The 12,779-nt window shown below is 36.1% G+C and overlaps 1 protein-coding gene across 1 annotated transcript in view; it reads left to right on the top strand.

Moving 5' to 3' along the window:
- The window catches only part of LOC149789809 (uncharacterized), an 80,799-nt gene that overhangs the window by 32,078 nt on the left and 35,942 nt on the right, over nucleotides 1-12,779 (top strand). The window lies entirely within an intron of this gene.

Here is a 12,779-nt window from a genome sequence, read left to right as displayed (position 1 = left end):
GGGGAAGTGACATTTGCCAACCAGAAGAAAAGTATCAATTCTCAAGTGAAGAAGGCATATCATCTTTACTTCGGATGCAAGGTTGGTGACCAAGACAAGCCTTGGGCTCCGCATATATGCTGTGCTACATGTACAACACAGCTTTCACAGTGGTTGAATTGCAAAAGGTCATCAATGCCGTTTGCAGTCCCAATGGTGTGGAGAGAGCCAAGCAACCACCTAAATGACTGTTACTTCTGCTTGGTTCCTCCTCTTTCCGGCGGAATAACGAAGCGAAAGAAATCGAGAATAGTCTACCCAAACATTCCGTCTGCATTGAGACCAGTTCCACATGGTGAGGGACTTCCTATTCCAGAACCTCCAGCAGAATATTCTCTTGATTCATCTGACGAAGACAAAGGTGAGTCGACCTGTTCTTCTCCTGGTCCATCAGCATGCAGTGATCCAGATTTTCACTGTGGTGCATCATCAACCCCACACAGAATAACACAGGAAGAACTAAATGACCTGATTCGTGATTTGGACTTATCAAAGAACAAGGCAGAATTGCTAGGATCAAGACTCCAACAATGGAATCTTCTAGAAGAAGATGTCACAATTACTGCATATCGAAAGCGCCAGCAGCAATTGGAGCCTTTCTTCAGAAAGGAAAGTAATCTGATATTCTGTTCCGATATTGAGGGCCTCATGAATGCTTTAAAAATCACTCATGACCCACAAGAATGGAGACTATTTGTGGACTCTTCGAAACTGAGTCTCAAGGCTGTGCTTTTGCACAATGGAAACATTCTTCCATCTATTCCAGTAGCGTATGCTGTCCACATGAAAGAGACATACGATAACTTAAGGCAGCTACTGAATTCCATTGAGTATAACAAGTACAGCTGGCACCTCTGTGGTGATTTGAAGGTAGTTGCCCTTTTAATGGGACTGCAGCAAGGATATACAAAATACATGTGTTTCTTATGCGAGTGGGATAGCCGAGCAAGGGAAATGCACTACATGAGGAAGGAATGGACTCACAGGCAGAATGTAGCCATTGGAGAGAAGAATATCCAACACCCAGCTCTGGTTGAGGCTCAGAAAATCTTGCTACCACCCCTTCACATCAAACTAGGTTTGATGAAGAACTTCGTGAAAGCCATTGACCGGACTTTGCCAGCATTCCGATACCTGCATGAAAAATTCCCTCGACTCAGCGAAGCAAAGATTAAAGAGGGAGTTTTTGTGGGTCCTCAGATTCGAGAGCTTTTCAAAAATGACCGGTTCAACAACTTGCTGGAAGGTGACGCGAAACAAGCATGGAATGCTTTTCGCCTAGTTTCTACAAACTTCCTCGGAAATGTTAGGGCAGAAAACTATAAGGAACTAGTAGAAGACATGTTGATGAAGTATAAGAAACTTGGCTGCAATATGTCTCTAAAGATTCACTTCCTTCATTCCCATTTGGATTTCTTTCCTAGCAACTGTGGTATTGTTAGTGATGAACACGGCGAACGTTTTCATCAAGATATCGCAACAATGGAACAAAGATACCAGGGAAAATGGTCCACTACAATGCTGGCTGACTACTGCTGGACACTCCTCAGAGATGCTCCCGAACAGCTGTACAAGAGACAGGCGAAGAAATCTAAGATGTAGTCAATGACTTGATTTTTTATAGGTAGGCTATTACAGTTGACCTTTTACTATTGGAATGCATTTCGTTATGTAAACATTAATTTCTTGCAGATTACAAAAAAACTAGAGCCAATTTTGCAATTTGACTGTCATATTCGTGTTCAGCACATAAAAATTGATAAGAATTGACTAATTTTATTTCAGTAACATGACTTTTGTAAAAATTTTGTTGTCCAGTGGAATCGATCCTACGCACACAGAGGTGATCGGTAAAGGCGAGCACTTTAAACCGTTCGGCCTGTTGTGGTCCGCATTATCTGCAATTGGCAGCACCCCAGATAGGATGTTTTCAATCGTTTCATTATGTTACTAATAGCACGTTATGAACATTCACTGCACCTAAGCTAAATGCAAAACATTACTACATGTGCGTTTATTGTTTACCTAATACACTAAACTATTTTTAGACACACGTGTCGTGTAGTATCAATCCGTGTAGTCTGGAAAAATAGAGCAACATTCTGATAATATAAAGCAAATATGAAAAAATGAGCACATAATAATATACTTTATAAAAGATGTTTATGATCCATATTGCACTTTTTGTAGATGTGTTTTGGTCCAAATTACATTTAATAGAATGCGTTTGTTGGCCCATATATTACGTTTATGGGAGGTATTTAGTGGCCTATATAATACATTTATGGGAGGTATTTATTGGTCTATATAATACGTTTATGGGAGGTATTTAGTGGCCTATATAATACGTTTATGGGAGGTATTTAGTGGTCTATATAATACGTTTATGGGAGGTATTTAGTGGTCTATATAATACGTTTATGCGATGTATTTAGTGGTCTATATAATATGTTTATGGGATATATTTAGTGGTCCATATAATACGTTTATGGGAGGTATTTTGTGGTCCATATAATACGTTTATGGGATGAATTTAGTGGTCCATATAATACGTTTATGGGAGGTATTTAGTGGTATATATAATACATTTATGGGAGGTATTTAGTGGTCCATATAATACGTTTATGGGAGGTATTTAGTGGTCTATATAATACATTTATGGGAGGTATTTAGTGGTCTATATAATATGGTCCATATAATACATTTATGGGAGGAATTTAGTGGTCTATATAATACGTTTATGGGAGGTATTTAGTGGTCTATATAATACATTTATGGGAGGTATTGAGTGGTCCATATCATATTGGAGGTATTTAGTGGTCTATATAATACGTTTATGGTTGGTATTTAGTGGTCTATATAATACATTTATGAGAGATATTTAGTGGTCCATATAATACGTTTATGTGAGGTATTTAGTGGTCTATATAATACATTTATGGGAGGTACTGAGTGGTCCATATAATATTGGAGGTATTTAGTGGTCTATATAATACGTTTATGGGAGGTATTTAGTGGTCCATATAATACGTTTATGTGATGTATTTGGTAGTCTATATAATACGTTTATGGGAGGTATTTATTCGTCTGTATAATACCTTATGACAGGTATTTAGTGGTCCATATAATACCTTTATGGGAGGTATATAGTGGTCCATATAATATGTTTATGGGAGCTATTTAGTGGTCTATATAATACGGTTATGAGAGGTATTTAGTGGTCCATATAATACCTTTATTGGAGGTATTTAGTGGTATATATAATATATTTATGGGAGGTATTTACTGGTCTATATAATATGTTTATGGGAGGTATTTAGTGGTCCATATAATACGTTTATGTGAGGTATTTAGTGGTACATATAATACGCCTATGGGAGGTATTAGGTGGACCATATAATACGTTTATGGGAGGTATTAAGTGGTCTATATGATACGTTCATGGGAGGTATTTAGTGGTCTATATGATACGTTCATGGGAGGTATTTAGTGGTCTATATAATATGTTTATGGGAGGTATTTAGTGGTCCACATAATGCGTTTATGGGAGGTATTTTGTGGACGATATAATACGTTTATGGGAGGTATTTAGTGGTCTATATAATATGTTTATGGGAGGTATTTAGTGCTCTATATAATACGTTTATGGGAGGTATTTAGTGGTTTATATAATACATTTATTGGAGGTATTTAGTGGTCCACATAATACGTTTATGGGAGGTATTTTGTGGATGATATAATACGTTTATGGGAGGTATTTAGTGGTCTATATAATATGTTTATGGGAGGTATTTAGTGCTCTATATAATACGTTTATGGGAGGTATTTAGTGGTTTATATAATACATTTATTGGAGGTATTTAGTGGTCCATTTTACCTTTTTACTGGAGATGCTTCTTGGTCCATATTACAGTGTATGCAAGATGTATATTTATATATCTATAACAGGTATGGGACGTGTTGGTTCATATTACAGTGTATGCAAGATGTATATTGATATATCTATAACAGGTATGGAACGTGTTGGTTCATATTACAGTGTATGCAAGATGTATATTGATATATCTATAACAGGTATGGGGCGTGTTGGTTCATATTACAGTGTATGCAAGATGTATATTGATATATCTATAACAGGTATGGGACGTGTTGGTTCATATTACAGTGTATGCAAGATGTATATTGATATATCTATAACAGGTATGGGACGTGTTGGTCCATATTACAGTGTATGCAAGATGTATATTGATATATCTATAACAGGTATGGGACGTGTTGGTTCATATTGCGCTTTTATGGGAAGTGATTTTCGTAGTCGTATAAATGTTGTAAATTTAATACGACGGTCAATAATCTATGTTCTAAATCAATGAAATTACATTTAGTACAGTAAATAAAGACTGTATTCAGAACAATTTACAGACTGTATTGAATGCAATAAAGCTCGGTAATTACTCATTATATAACAATACAACTTATTATCCAGTTTAAAACATAACGTCTTACCAAGTCTAAAAATAAAACGAATTATCCATCGCGAAACAATCGTATTTTCCAACGTACAATACAACGTTCTAAACAACGTCAAAATACAAAGTTTTACCCACTGTGAAAATACGACGCATTACCTAACGTAAAAATATAAATTAATACCCATCTTTAAAAAAAAACAATGTATTACCCAGCTTAAAATACTACGTACTACCCACTGGCAAAATACAACGTATTACCAACTGCCAATATAACGTATTACCCAGCATAATTAAATATTGCGCAATACCGTTTGTACCGTTAGTGAAAGGTGGTGAAACATTAAGACAACTGTGTTCATAAATTATGCAGCTGTGCTCAACCTTTGAAAACTAATTATAGGATACGTTTATATATTTTAATTAGGCGTAAGTCTTGAAAACGGCACATTTATATACTTTACTTTAATTGCAAAATTAGCGTGGTTTGAATATTTGCATACCTCAATGATCCGATACCTGTATTACACGTGATCACATACGGGTATTGGTACAGAACTCTGACGTTTTCATTTCCCCAAAAACTGGCCATCAGATTCACAAAGAATTAAACTCTATGTGCGATAATTATAACGACGAAGTCGAACACAATTCAGTGCAGTCGAACATTTAAGAATTTGCGTTCAGACCTCCGAGCTTATCTGCACGTGCAAGTGCATTCGTCGTCTTTTCGAGATTTTGAAATTAATTTGTTGAAAGAGAAGAGTTATAGATCTAGTTCGCGCCATCATGGCTGCCATATCTCAACTGAAGTATCCTCAATATGATGATGTGAATACATATTTTGATACAATTATGAAAAATTCATTGTACTTTTATGAATTTGTATTGTGTTCTTAATATTTCGCTTCATTGTCATGGATCGTGAGTGCTTACCTGACTAGTGATATTTATTTTGAAAACAGCATATTACACACCTAATATTTGTATAATATTGAACGTTATGTGTTAAGATAATTATTAATTGCAAACGTGATTACCTCAAATGGAGTCTGAGATATGGCATTGATGTTGACTATACAAAGTTACAGGAACTCCGTTTATTCCAGCATGAAGTAATATTCTATTAGGATGACATATTTTCAGAAAATGTTACCTGCGACATATGTAAAATGAGTGGTATACAAAGTTGTGTCCATCGGAATTTACTCATTCCTACTGTACCATCCTAAATGGAGTCAGTCTTATTGTTATGTTTAATTTTTGTTTGAGAGGATTTCATTATTTTAATTATTCACTGGAATTACATTGTGCTCAATAGTTTCAGTCGAAAGCACTATTTTGGGATTATTGAAAATTTATTCAAGGACATTTTTGATTATTGCATTGTGATTCTTCATGTCTGTTGTCACATTATTAGATATGAGGCTAGCGAAACATCAGCATATTCATCTGGGGAATATTACATATTTTTGGAATTGTGATATAACATTTAGAACAATTCGGGATTTAATTCAAAATACTGTTAATTAGTTTCTAAATTTTCACGTTGTATTCTCTATAAAAATATTATTTGTCGAATTTTACAAAACGTGTTTGTTTTAAACCTTATCTGTAACGTTGCTTAGAAACCTGCTGTTTTTAACAGTACAAGTGTCGTAATATGTTGACGTACACTACACATTTTGATATAAGTGTTAAAAATTCAGTGTACAAATGCCGTAATATAAAGACGTGCAATACCCATTTTGATACAAGTATTAAGAGTTCAGTGTAGAAGTGCCGTAATATAAAGACGTGCAATACACATTTTGATACAAGTATTAAGAGTCCAGTGTACAAGTGCCGTAATATAAAGACGTGCAATATACATTTTGATACAAGTATGAAGAATTCACTGTACAAGTGCCGTAATATAAAGACGTGCAATACACATTTTGATACAAGTATTAAGAGTCCAGTGTACAAGTGCCGTAATATAAAGACGTGCAATAGACATTTTGATACAAGTATGAAGAGTCCAGTGTACAAGTGCCGTAATACAAAGACGTGCAATAGACATTTTGATACAAGTATGAAGAGTTCACTGTACAAGTGCCGTAATATAAAGACGTGCAATACACATTTTGATACAAGTATTAAGAGTCCAGTGTACAAGTGCCGTAATATAAAGACGTGCAATACACATTTTAATACAAGTATTAAGAGGTCAGTGTACAAGTGCCGTAATATAAAGATGTGCAATACGCATTTTAATACAAGTATTAAGAGGTCAGTGTACAAATGCCGTAATATAAAGACGTGCAATAGACATTTTGATACAAGTATGAAGAGTTCACTGTACAAGTGCCGTAATATAAAGACGTGCAATACACATTTTGATGCAAGTATTAAGAGTCCAGTGTACAAGTGCCGTAATACAAAGACGTGCAATAGACATTTTGATACAAGTATGAAGAGTTCACTGTACAAGTGCCGTAATATAAAGACGTGCAATACACATTTTGATACAAGTATTAAGAGTCCAGTGTACAAGTGCCGTAATATAAAGACGTGCAATACACATTTTAATACAAGTATTAAGAGGTCAGTGTACAAGTGCCGTAATATAAAGATGTGCAATACGCATTTTAATACAAGTATTAAGAGGTCAGTGTACAAATGCCGTAATATAAAGACGTGTAATACACATTTTGATACAAGTATTAAGAGTTCAGTGTACAAGTGCCGTAATATAAAGACGTGCAATACCCATTTTGATACAAGTATTAAGAGGTCAGTGTACAAGTGCCGTAATATAAAGACGTGCAATACACATTTTGATACAAGTATTAAGAGTTCAGTGTACAAGTGCCGTAATATAAAGACGTGCAATACACATTTTAATACAAGTATTAAGAGTTCAGTGTACAAGTGCCGTAATATAAAAACGTTCAATACCCATTTTGATACAAGTATTAAGAGTCCACTGTACAAGTGCCGTAATATAAAGACGTGCAATACACATTTTGATACAAGTATGAAAAGGTCAGTGTACAAGTGCCGTAATATAAAGATGTGCAATACACATTTTGATGCAAGTATGAAGAATTCACTGTACAAGTGCCGTAATATAAAAACGTCCAATACACATTTTGATACAAGTATTAAGAGTTCAATGTACACATTCCGTGATATAAAGATGTGCAATACACATTTTGATACGTATGCTAAGAGTTCATATCAATAGCGCTCATGATGACGATGGAGGACCAGGAGAGTTTTGCAAGACTTATGGTGCCCGTAATTTTGGCATTCCAAGACCTCTTGTGCCCTGGGCAACCATTCCGTCCGCCTATCCCCCACGTTTGTACGCTACTGAGTGTCGTAATATGAGTACGTGTAAGTCTGATACAAGTGTCAAGAGTCCGTTTTCCAAGTGCTTTAATATAAAAGCTTCTATTGTTTGCCTTGCATTGTACGGAATAGTTTGCTAATTAAGTTCACTGAATGTAGTTTAACTGCTTGAACCGGATATGTCAGCTACGTCGAGGTATCACTATGACCGTCGTTTGAGAGGTTGCTACGTGTATGAGTTGAGGATGTAGTAAGACGTAACGCATCTGTCTGACTGAATTCGTATTTGAGTAGATTTGTGTGTGTTTGCGTGTCTGGATATGTAATATTTATTTCAATTACCAAGTGATAAGTAAAAATGCTACCAAAACTGTAACATTGACTTCATCAGTAATCGTGTTTTAAGGTCGTGCAAGGAGGTGACAGAACTGGTAGCGTTTACTAATTTAAAACCTCAATCTACTGTGAAGATACAGAGTCAAGAAAAACACCACAATACTTGTTTTCTTTTTTCAGATCTAATTGTAAATCAGCTCAATCTATGTATTGCATTACAACAAAATCGAATACACGATAACCTTTAAGTTTACCTTTAGAAAAGATATATTGGGAAAAGTCCTCTACCTAGAATGGTAATTATTGCTTTGAAAATAAAAGCTAACAAACACCTTAATGGCTATGTAATCTATCATTGTCATGCCGCATTTGACAAGCACGCGTAGCCATGTAATATTCGTCCTTAAATAGGTTTTAAAATATAAAGAAAATTACACTTATCTGCATGCTAATACAAATTCTTGGCCGGTGTCACTGCACGAAATCGAAATTTGACTCGAGGTTCTAACTGAAACTCACGCAGGCACTTAGACAAATTGATATCACTCACTCCTAGAGAATAATATTGACTCTTATTATACAAAATTCTACTGGCATTCAGATAACATCCCACTGATACTCAGATACAATCCCCTTGGAATACACAGTGAAAAAGGTATTTCTAATATATTGAGAAAATTATACTTATATATAGATCAAATCCGACTTTTACATATAGACAATCCTACTGGTAGATCGAGCAAATCGTACTGGTACATGTAGAAAGTCCTAATGTTACATTGGGCAAATATTACTGGTACATAGAGAAAAACAGACTGGTACATAAAGTAAATCTTATTGGTACATAGAGAAAATCATACTGTGTCTAAGAGAAAATCATGCCGGTGCTGGCAAGAGTAATTCTGGTGCGTAGGGGAAATCATACTGGCGCGCAGAGAATATCAGCCCGGTACTTGATGAAAAGTATACTAGTACATATCGAGAATCGTCATGTTACTTAGAGAAAATCATTGTGCAACTTACAAAAAATTCATACTTGTGCTCAATTAGAATTGCATCATGATGTTGCCACTTACAGAATACAATACTGTTACTAAAAAACGAATATACTACCGCGTAGAGATTTGTCATAATGGTACTGTCAGACAACCGAACTGGTATTGGGAGCATATGATTGTGGTACATAGAGAAAACCATATGGTACAAAGGTTAATCTTTTATGTACTCAGAAAATATACTGGTACTCGGGGAAAAAAAGATTATGCTCTTAGGCAGATGTAATAATATGTTACCGAGAGAAAACAAAATAATGTTCCAAAAGCAAAATACATTGTTACACAGACAGAATCATACAGCTACTCACATAATTACATAATACCGCTACTTGGAAAAACGATCGCACAGTTCAAAGAAATATTCAACTGGTACACAGAGGGAATGATACTGCTACCCAGAGAGAATCGCACTGGCGCTCGGAAAAATTAAACCAGTTTCCAGGCAAAATCGCACTTGTAATTGAAAAACAAAACGTACTTGTACTAAGAACAAATCATACTGGTACTTTGAGACATTAATTCTGGTATTCAGAACCAGTCATACTAGTACCTGGACAAAATCATTCCAATACCCATAAAAATCATACAAGTACCTGGATAAAATCATACCGGTACTCAGTGACAAAGATACATTAATTGGATAAAATCCTAACGTCATAGGAAATCAAAATACTGAATCAATCGTATACTGGTAACCATAGAAACACCTACTGATAATCGAAGAATTTCGTGCTAATACTCAGGAACTTCTCAGTGACAATCAACATTTGTCTTGTAGTAAGGGAATGAAACAGTAAGATAATTCCAAACCTCATTTTGACCAAAGTTGTGTAACATTTTATATACATTACACTAAAACACTAGTTCACTTTTGTTCTCTAGTGTGATAATGGGATTTTCCTCGATTTAACTTAATTTATTTTGCTTTAGAACTATAGTTATACGTTTCACAGGGATGGGATTTTGTTCGACATTGAAATAGTAGAAACTATAAAATAAAAAAAGCGTTTAAAATTGTATACAGTGAAATGTTCATTTTTTAAAATGAAACGGAGTTGAGGAAGTCCTAATATGCCAGGAAATGAAAGGTGTTGTTTTTAGGATAACTTCACATTTTATGACTTTTCAGCTGCATGACTGCTGAATATTCCCTTAACCATTCAAACATCCAACGACGTTTAGAGAGATGTATTCAAATAGCTATTAATAAAAGCAAATCAAGTGTTGGATGTTTACCGTGATCTTAGACCCCAGTTCTACAAGCGGAGATCTGGCACACATATTGACATATGACATCTGATTGGATGAATTCAATCCGATTTGAATTTCAGCCAATCAGACCTCTGATATTTTGACTTAAGATGCAGTAAATTTAGTATTATCGAGTCTGGCTCCAACTTAAGTTAAACAAGATATAGAAGCTATGTCTAGATTTTAAAACAGTTAATTTGTCACACTATCCGATTTCTTGAATATAGACTTAAGTTTAAGCCCACACTTAAGTTATATTTGTAATCCTAATTTAGAATAATCCTAACCTTGACAGAAAAGACTTATGTTCCCTGCTGATCATCCTAATGCAACCACCGCTAACGTCCTCATATCATCCAGGACAACCACCGTTAACATCCTCATATCATCCAGGACAACCACCGTTAACGCCCTCATATCGTCCAGGACAACCACCGTTAACGTCCTCATATCATCCAGGACAACCACCGTTAACGCCCTCATATCGTCCAGGACAACCACCGCTAACGTCCTCATATCATCCAGGACAACCACCGTTAACGCCCTCATATCGTCCAGGACAACCACCGCTAACGTCCTCATATCATCCAGGACAACCACCGTTAACGTCCTCATATCATCCAGGACAACCACCGTTTACGTCCTCATATCATCCTAATGCAACAACTACCGCTAACGTCCTCATATCGTCCAGGACAACCACCGCTAACGTCCTCATATCATCCAGGACAACCACCGCTAACGTCCTCATATAATCCAGGACAACCGCCGTTAACGTCCTCATATCATCCAGGACAACCACCGCTAACGTCCTCATATCATCCAGGACAACCACCGTTAACGTCCTCATATCATCCAGGACAACCACCGCTAACGTCCTCATATCATCCAGGACAACCACCGTTAACGTCCTCATATCATCCTAATGCAACAACTACAGCTAACGTCCTCATATCGTCCAGGACAACAACCGCTAACGTCCTCATATCGTCCAGGACAACCACCGCTAACGTCCTCATATCATCTAGGACAACCACCGCTAACGTCCTCATATAATCCAGGACAACCGCCGTTAACGTCCTCATATCATCCAGGACAACCACCGTTAACGTCCTAATATCATCCAGGACAACCACCGCTAACGTCCTCATATCATCCAGGACAACCACCGTTAACGTCCTCATATCATCCAGGACAATTACAGCTAACGTCCTCATATCATCCAGGACAACAACCGCTAACGTACTGATATCATCCAGGACAACCACCGCTAACGTCCTCATATCGTCCAGGACAACCACCGTTAACGTCTTCATATAATCCAGGACAACCACCATTATTATCCACACATTCACAATCAAGAGATCGCCAACTATTGTAATTTTTTAAAAATGTAAGACTATAGAACAGACACATAAGCAACAAACTCAAAAAAATAAGTCTTTAGAAGAAAAAAAGATATGATATACAGTAATGTCTAATAGGAAAGAGCCCATACATGCACAACATGAATGCAAATACATTTTAAAGGCTGCACATCGTGGTTTCTTATCAACATTTCATCAATTAGTGTTCTTCTTAGGTCAAATTTTTATGTTCACAAAGTTAACAATGGTTAAGGACACAGGCTATTTCTTCTTATTAATTCACATTGCTAAGTGAATGACAACTCGAGAAAGAAATATGTCAACAATTAGACATCACGATTGTTTACAAAGAGGCTATAGTTTAACAACTAGCATATTGAGACATGCCTTTTGTCTATAATTACTAGTTTTAAGTTAGATACGAGTGATAAGAGAAAAACTAGTAAACAATGACGACATAAATAAATTATATGTGGTGCTTTCCAGCACTTTGATAATAGAGATGGGTCCGCTGAAAATGCCCACTAAGATAATTCAGTGGCAGTCCTTTGATCTAATCCTATGCATGAATCTTTTTCTTTTCGTAACAAAAAGGCGTCACCAAAACATCCAAACAAAGCAAGCAGAGTGAGCAATGGGTAAACTTGATACACACGTACAATCGTTGGGAAATACGAGTTGAAATGGTAATATGTGAGAGAATGAGCAAAGTACATAATATATTTTCAACGGTCAACTGGATTTGTGGAATGATCTAACACTGAGGCTAAATGTAATCGGTAACGGATGAGTTACTTCCTGAACCTGTAAGTGTTTATTTGTTGTGGTAACCACGAGATTTTTTTTTGCACGCTCATTTGTATACCTACAATAAATGAAATAGAAATGAGGATTATAACAACTGCAAACCGTGTACTACTAAGTGG

Source organism: Sinohyriopsis cumingii, chromosome 10 (assembly GCF_028554795.1).
Source record: "Sinohyriopsis cumingii isolate HCF-2022 chromosome 10, ASM2855479v2, whole genome shotgun sequence".
Classification (NCBI taxonomy): domain Eukaryota; kingdom Metazoa; phylum Mollusca; class Bivalvia; order Unionida; family Unionidae; genus Sinohyriopsis; species Sinohyriopsis cumingii.
This window is presented reverse-complemented; position numbering and strand designations above follow the sequence as displayed.